General features: G+C 54.5%; 4 non-coding genes across 4 annotated transcripts; all 4 read left to right on the forward strand.

The window, feature by feature from the left end:
* Nucleotides 1-803: 803 nt before the first annotated feature.
* On the forward strand, nt 804-885 carry TRNAS-AGA (transfer RNA serine (anticodon AGA)). Its single transcript has one exon. It is a non-coding gene; the product is annotated as a tRNA-Ser (tRNA).
* A 1,811-nt stretch (nt 886-2,696) lies between these two features.
* TRNAM-CAU (transfer RNA methionine (anticodon CAU)) lies at nt 2,697-2,768 on the forward strand. The gene has a single exon. It is a non-coding gene; the product is annotated as a tRNA-Met (tRNA).
* Nucleotides 2,769-4,000: 1,232 nt separating this feature from the next.
* Nucleotides 4,001-4,072, forward strand: TRNAG-UCC (transfer RNA glycine (anticodon UCC)). The gene has a single exon. It is a non-coding gene; the product is annotated as a tRNA-Gly (tRNA).
* Nucleotides 4,073-7,421: 3,349 nt separating this feature from the next.
* TRNAQ-CUG (transfer RNA glutamine (anticodon CUG)) lies at nt 7,422-7,493 on the forward strand. Its single transcript has one exon. It is a non-coding gene; the product is annotated as a tRNA-Gln (tRNA).
* Nucleotides 7,494-7,806: the final 313 nt, after the last annotated feature.

Below are 7,806 nucleotides of genomic sequence, written 5' to 3' on the forward strand. Positions count from 1 at the left end.
ATATTCCTGCTCCAGAGCCCAAAGGGAATTGGAGCTGCTTTCATCTGGTGATGGAAATTGCCTGTTTTGCCAGTGCTGGCAAAAAGATCTAGACAAACCTGTTGCACCAAAACAAACTCCCTCCTGTTGTCCTCTAACTCATCCACACCTCCCATTTATTCTCCCTTCACCCTCCTCACTTTTCCTCAGCCAGGCTCCACTTTGTCCTTTCCATGTATCTCTTGCACTCTCCCAGGCCATCCCCTCTACACAACAACAACAACCTGCATGGAAGGTGTCGTAGTTTTTGTTCAAGGGTTCAAGGGACCTGTAAGATCATCAAGTCAAACCATCAACCAGCAAAAACCAGCCTTGTTTAACCTCATACAATTGGCCTTGGCCCATCGATCCAGCCAGTCCAGATCCCTCTGCAGAGCCTTCCTACCCTCAAGCAGATCAACACTCCCACCGAACTTGGTGTCGTCTGCAAACTTGCTGAGGGAGCACTCGATCCCCTCATCCAGATCATTGATAAAGATATTAAACAAGAGCAGCCCCAAAACTGAGCCCTGGGGGAGTCCGCTTGTAAACCAGCCACCAACTGGATTTCGCTCCACTCACCATGACTCTCTGGGATAGGCCAGCCAGACAGTCCCTGGGATTCCACCTGTCAAGGCCTCTAGAAACCTGACTCCATGTGGCTGTCATGCTCCATGAAGGTCCCAGCTGCAGAGCTTCGAGTGAAGCCTGGCCCTGAAACTCCCAGGGAGCCAGGTGTCATTGCAGAGGGCATGTGATCAGCAGGGCAGAGAGGGCTGGAGCAGGTAGTTGTGGCCGAGTGGTGAAGGCGATGGACTAGAAATCCATTGGGGTTTCCCCGCGCAGGTTCGAATCCTGCCAACTACGGGGTGCAGTCTTCTTTTTGGGCTCCCTAAAATTGACCAGGCTGCAGCCCTGGGACTCAGCTCCACACTGTGCCTGCTGCCCAGGGAGACAATGAAAACACCTTTGCCTAGAGCACTTGTCCTCGACCCCCACCCCCGAAATTCCTGGATGAATGGGAAATTCCTGGATGGATGGGAAATTCCTGGGTGGATGGGGAAGAGAATGGACAGGTGCTGAGTATGAGCCATGAAAAGAGGTCCACTCTTGTTGGTTGCTGAGCCTGATCTCACCTGACTTCCCAAGCAGCACAGCCCCAGCAGCTGTCTTCCCTACACCTGAAACTGCAGCAGCTCATCTCCAGAGAGAGCCTGCACAACATGGCCCTCATTGCTGAAGGTGAAGGGAAGACACCTCATCGATCTGACACCTTGCCAGCACTCACAAAGTGCCCCTCACTTTAGGTGTCATGAAGGCAGACTGGTGTGGAGCAGGAGGCAAGTGGCAGGAAGAGCCTCACCGAGAGGCTCTACCAGCTCAGGCTGCCCAGAGCCTTCCTGGGATGCCTTGCAGCATTTAAGACAGGGCACCAGGCAGTCCAGCTCATCCAGCCCTGCCCTGGGGTGGCTGGGAGCCACCTCCACCCCCAGCAGTGTTGGGCAGGGCAGGATCCATACCAGGCAGGGAGAGGAGGGGTTGGGGTTTCTCTGACTCCCTGGAACACTGCATGGTGGCAGGGGCAACCCTTGGCTGTCAGGGAGCAGCAAGGGCAGGGCTGCGCCAGGAAAAGGACAAGTCTGGAGCTGTGGGGGATCACAGCACAGCACAGGCAGGGAAAGACCTTCACAGCTGGTGTGAAGGGCAAGGCCTTTGCAGCTGGTGTGAAAGGCAAGGCGCTAACAGCTATACAACTTGCTTAGAAGAAAAACATCTGCCTAGGAATAAGACCTTTTACCTCAGGGTCCACGTGACCTGAAGACCAAACCTAAACTGGCTCTCACTGGCTGAGAACAACCCATACGGACTATAAAACAACCCGAGATTTGTCTTTCAAAGAAAACTCCAGCTATATAACCATGCCCAGAACAGCAATCTACCTGAATCTAGTATGAAACCCCTCCACCAGAACAGGATGTTAGCTTAGAACAATGAAGATTAAGACCCCCCTGATCATACATCTGCACCACCTGCCCAGGAGAAGCACATACTGATTTTGTGAGCAATAGTAGCTGATTAGCTGAACCCTTAACATGAGTAATTTCTTTGGTCAACACAACTGTATTGTAAATATACATAAACCCTGATTTCCTCTATATTGGGGATCTCCACGCAATATGCTGGGGCACGGCTATGTGCATCGCTATAATAAGAGAATTATTTGCCTTGGTAATTCTATGCTACAGCGTCCTTGTCTCCCTCCTCAGCCAGCAAAGATCTGACTTTTATGCCAAGCACAGACCTGCACGCCCCTGGGAGCTGCATTTCTGGGCAGGGTTGCAGCCCTCATCAGCTCACTGGAGAGCAGCTCCTCTCCACCCTGCAAAGAAACAAGGCTGACCCCTCGCTCCGGGGTTTCCTTCTTCACCTGTGAGCCAGCTTGGGAGGTCAAAGAGAAAATCCCCATCCAGGGCTATGGGCAGGAGATGTGGGGAGAAGGGCAAAGCAAGGCCCTTGTGCTACTCACCAGAGGCCCAAAGAAGGTGAACTTTCCAGGGAGACAATGTTCTTGTCCCGCTGAGGGCACGGGATAGACGAAGTGAAGGTGGCATGAGTGCTGGCAGTGCCAGGGAGCATCAGGCAGGGCTCTGGGAGGTCCCAGCTAAAGTGCTGGGGGGAGCAGAGTGGCGCAGCGGAAGCGTGCTGGGCCCATAACCCAGAGGTCGATGGATCGAAACCATCCTCTGCTAATTCCTTTTTCCCCTGCTCCTGACAGCTGCTGCCTCTCCCAGCAAGGTTGAACATGCCCTGCTCTAGCTCTCTGGGCACCCTCGCACGTGGCCCTCCTCTTCTCTCAGCCCCTTCTCTCTGCCACTGCCCCCCTGCTTTCTCCTATTGCTGCCTTAGCAGCCAGCACTCCCAAAGTGACCCTCAGCAAGGCAGACTGGTGGGTGTGGAGCAGCAGGCAGAGCTCTCCCCACAAGGCAGTGGGTGTCCTGGGGACACAGGTCTTTCTCCTTTCCCACCAGGGAGCTCAATCCAACTTGCCAGCCACAGGAGGGGACCTCCAGGAATCTGCAGCTGGGGAGGAGGACAAGGCTGGTGCTACTTTGGGAAACACTAATGCGATCAACTTGACCATCTGGGCTTTGTCTCCATCCTAGTCTGTTTGCTGCCTTGCCCACTTGTGGGTCCAGCCAGGAGCAGGGCTGAGCAGGTATTTCCAATGGGCACTGTTTTGACTATATGTGGCTAGGATTCGGTAGTGGAAGGGTTAGGGGTTGTTGCAGCGTGACCTCTGTGAAATGAGGTAGAGGGGCTGCCCTGTGTGGAAACCAGCCGGTTCCAGCTCCACAGTGGTCCCACTGCACGACACAGCTGAGCCAGCACCTCTGTGAAAACATATTCCAGAAAGGACAGAAAACACTAGACAGACAGAGCCGAACTGAACAAAAAAAGTGGGAAAGAGTGGAGGGAAGATGCATCCCGCTTGGGCAAGTAAAGGAGACCAGTGTGAAGGAGTAAAGTTGAGCCCGGGACAGGGCAGAGGAAAGGCGGTGGTTTATGTTTGTCTATTTGTTTCTCACTACGTGAGAATCAAGCATGAATCAAGACAGAGAGCCCTATCCTTTTCTTTCCATCTAGCTGCTTAGGGCTGGAGACCAGGGCTGGACACAGACCCCTTCCCTCCCACATGCACCCAGCAGTTCCCCCGAACCCTGGGCTGTACCATAGGCCTGTGCAGAGTCCATGCCTGCAGCTCAGTCCTGGTTTGTCCAGTGTCCTGCTCCAAACCTGATACAGATCTCCCCTAGTCGGCAGCTATTGCAGCTTGGGATTGCCTAGCCAACGTCTTACCCACACAGAAAACACACACAGCCTAGCAGCTGAGGTTATTTACGTGTGCAGGGGTCTGGAAGGAGGAGGCCGGCCAGTCTGTGAGGAGCAGGAGTAGGAGCAGGAGGCAGCAATGCCCACAGGTGCGTTGGTGGTATAGTGGTGAGCATAGCTGCCTTCCAAGCAGTTGACCCGGGTTCGATTCCTGGCCAACGCAGAGCAAATTTTCTTCAGCCTGGCTCCACAAGCCTCATGGCCAGGCCTCTGGGCACCTCCCAGCCCAGCACACACAGCCCTGGCTGTTAGCAAGGCCCACGCCTTGGCAAAAGCAGACTCAGGGGGCTGCTTTGGACCAGTCAGAGATTCTCAGGGAGCGCTGAAGCTCTGGAGCAGGTGCCCAGAGAACTTGGGGATTCTCCATGCCTGGGTATCACACTCAAGTTTCAATGGGGCTCAGGCACTGAGCCACTTGCTCTAGCTTTGGGGCTAGCCCTGCTTTGAGTAGGCATTTGGACTAGTGACCTCCTGAGATGCCTTTCAGTCTAGCTCCTTCCATGAAGCAACAAGGCCCAGCTGTGCCCTCCTTCCTCTGCACCATGGGCAGTAAGTGAGCCTCTTCCCCACAGGAACTGGAGCTCAGCACTTCGTCTTGCATCTCCTGTCCTTTTGCCTTGACTCTCCAGCCCCTTTCCCACACACTGACTCCTTGAGACAGGCACAGCATTCCCCCAGGGGCTGGTGTGGCAGAGCCCTCCTTGCCCAGCCTTCCCGGTCCCGAGCAGGGAAGAAGGAAGCACCCTTGTTGCCCCAGGAGCCATCCACAAGGCAGCACTGCAGGCCAAGTGTTTGTCTTCCCATCTCCTGAGGCTCTGGAGGGAATGGAGGAAGTCATGGGAAAGGCAGACGTGTGCGTGGAGCCCCTTGTCCAGATGTTGGCATATGCAGAGCCATAATTTGCTGACGGTTCCTTTGCTTGCTCGCATGAAGGACTGCCTTGGCCTTGTGAGATGCTGCCCCTGTGCTGGGTACTGTGTGGTCTGAAGTGCGTGTAGGAGCTGCGGTCAGCTGCCAGCGGCCCTTGGTGGGAGCAGGGCAAGAGTTCTCCCAGGAGCCAGCTCCCCCTGCAGCAGTGCCAGGAGGAGGCTGGCTGAGCTGGGCTGCCTCTGGCAGTCGCTAAGGGAGGAGCAGCAGAGGCCGCATTAGCAGAAGCATTAGATGGAGCAGTCTAAGGTGCTCTATTCAGGTTGCAGTCTCCCTGGGAGGTGTGGGTTCAAGAGAAGGTGAGGGCGCTTCCCCTGTGTGAAGGTGGCTCTCTGGCTTGCCGAGGCCTGTCCTCAGCCAGAAAGACTTCAGCAGTGCACGACCCAGGAGTGACGTGGCATCCTGTGTGGGTCAGCCTAGCCTGAGCTGCAGCTCCCAGGTGCTGGGGAGCTTTGGGTGATCTCTGGCTGACCACTGAAGCTTGTAAGGGGGGCACAAAGTGTCCTCACAGAATCACAGAATCACAGAATCACAGAATCAGTACGGTTGGAAAAGACCTGTAAGATCATCGTGTCCAACCTGAAAAAAAAAAAAAAAAACCAAAACAAAAAACAAAAACAAAAAAACCCCAAAAAAAAAACGACAAAACCCACGCCACACAACAACAACAACAAGCCACAACCCACCCAACACCACACAGCACCATGTCCATCAAGCTACATCCCACAATGCCACATCCACACGCTCCTTGAATACCTCCAGGGAGGGTGACTCTACCACCTCCCTGGGCAGCCTATTTCAATGTTTCACTACTCTCTCAGTAAAGAACTTTTTCCTAATATCTAGCCTGAACCTCCCCTGGCGCAACTTGAGGCCATTTCTCTCTAGTCCTGTCACTAGTCACTTGGGAGAAGAGACTCCCTCCAGTTCCTCCCCGCAGTGTCCCCCAGGGAGGAGCAGCATTTGAGGCTACAGTGGTCATTTGCCATGACCTTGGGGAAGCAAATAGGCTGGGGACCACGGCAACCCCAGCAGGCAGTGCTGCCAGGAAGGAAACCAAGGACAAAGTGCCCTGAGCAAGGAAGCTGCCTGCGCTGGCCCACACAACCCACTGGCCCAGAATCCTTTCTGCCTGAGTGCTGGGTGAGACTAGCAGAGCCCCAGGAACACCCTCCATTGCTTGGAGAAACACTGTCTCAGCCCTAGAAGGGACATCCCTCCTTCTGCAGTGGCACAGCATCTGCATGGGAAAGGGCTGTCCCTTTCCCTGTGCTCCAGCCCCTAGAGGTGGGGGTCCCTCCAGCTCTTTGCAAGACCTTCAGAGATTGGTCCCTGCTCTTGCTGTTCCCAAACACTCCTCCCACCCTGCTCGGGCCTGCGGATCCCAGGGATTGAGGAGAAATGCTGTCAGCAATGGTGCTTCTCCGGGACATGCTTTCAGATTTGTGAATCTGTAGAGATTTAACCCTTCTTCAGTGACTGGATGTTTCTCATGCCCTCTCGGAATGTAACCTGCTGTTTGGTATCTTAGGCTTGGACATGACATCATGGCCTGTCCTGTGGGTTCAGAAGTACCGGATGCCAGACCAGTGCTTCAAGCAGTCCAAAGGCACCAGGAGGCTGTGTCCTCAGTGTCCCGGGGTAAGTTTGAAATCGGTTTGAGTGTCCCCGCATGTGTTTCCTCCTGTCTGACTGCTGGGAGGAAGGGCCTTGCTCACAATACACTGACTCAAACCTTGGCAGAAGGAGGATAGCACTATTGCAACTTTTGCCTGCTCTGTGCATGGATCCTTCTTGAGCAGGCAGTGTGGTGGTCCCAGGGTATGAGGGAAAGCTCAATCAGGCTCACAGTGAAATGTACCTGAGTCTGGAGCAGCCTTGGAGAGAAAACAGCGTTCTCACTGAGGGAGAGGCCACGCTGGGGCAGAAGGGGCAAGCGTGTGCTAGAAGAAAGGACCAGGGTTTGATGTCAGCCAGGACTATCTTAGCAGGGGAAGGCAGTCCAGCTTGTGAAACCCAGCACAAGCTGCTTTGGGTCCTCCTGCCAGCTCTTCCCTCTGTTGAACCTCATCCCCTGCCCTCTCTCTGGGTCGTCTTATTCGGCAAGGTCAGGAGCTCAGCTAGGACTACAAGGATATCTGGCTAATGGCTGCTTAGTATGAGCTACAAGGTGAGAAACAGGAGAGGCAATAACTTACCCAGGCAGAGTGACAGGCTGTCCAACACAGGGGTAAAAGGAAGCAGCAGCAGAGACCGCATGTGCAAGCATCAAACCACTGACTGCTGGGCCATGAATGTACTCTGTGAGGTGCAACGTTGAAGAGGTTCTGCTGGAAACTCCATAACCAGATCTAATCAGGAGAAAGCAAGATTCTCACAGCCTGGGTCTTGTAAAAGAGGGCATGGCAGGCTTGAACAAAGGGGTCTACCGCTCCCTTAAAAGGCCCTGTGACTAGAGGGCCCAGTGGCCCTGGAGGAAGGCTGCGCTTGGTGATGGCCAGGGAGATGGAGACACTGGCAGGCTCAGCCAGGAGCATGTGGCTCAGCGAGGGTGGCCGCAGGGAAAAGAGAGCAGGTGTCCAGGAGGTCCCGTGGTGTAATGGTGAGCACTCTGGACTCTGAATCCAGCCATCTGAGTTCAAATCTCAATGGGACCTCAAGCTTCTAGCTCCCTCGGAGCTTTCCTCGTTGTGCTTACACCTTATCCCCTTGCCTTGCTGTTGCGTCACTCGTGATCTTCCTTCTTTCCCATACTCCCAGCCCTGGGACTGACTTCAGTGTCCCTTCTCCTGCCCTGTGCCCACCACACCTGAGTACTGGCCCCTGGCCCCTCTCTGCTCCCTTGTTCTTGATGGCTGCTCCTGGATGAGGACATCCAGCAGTGGCTCACCAAATCACACAACAGATGTTGTGATGGAGATGATGCAGTTCAAGCCCGGCTCAAAGCAGGGTCAAGTAGAGGAGGCTGTT

The sequence above is a fragment of the Gavia stellata genome, chromosome 13, assembly GCF_030936135.1.
Source record: "Gavia stellata isolate bGavSte3 chromosome 13, bGavSte3.hap2, whole genome shotgun sequence".
NCBI lineage: Eukaryota > Metazoa > Chordata > Aves > Gaviiformes > Gaviidae > Gavia > Gavia stellata.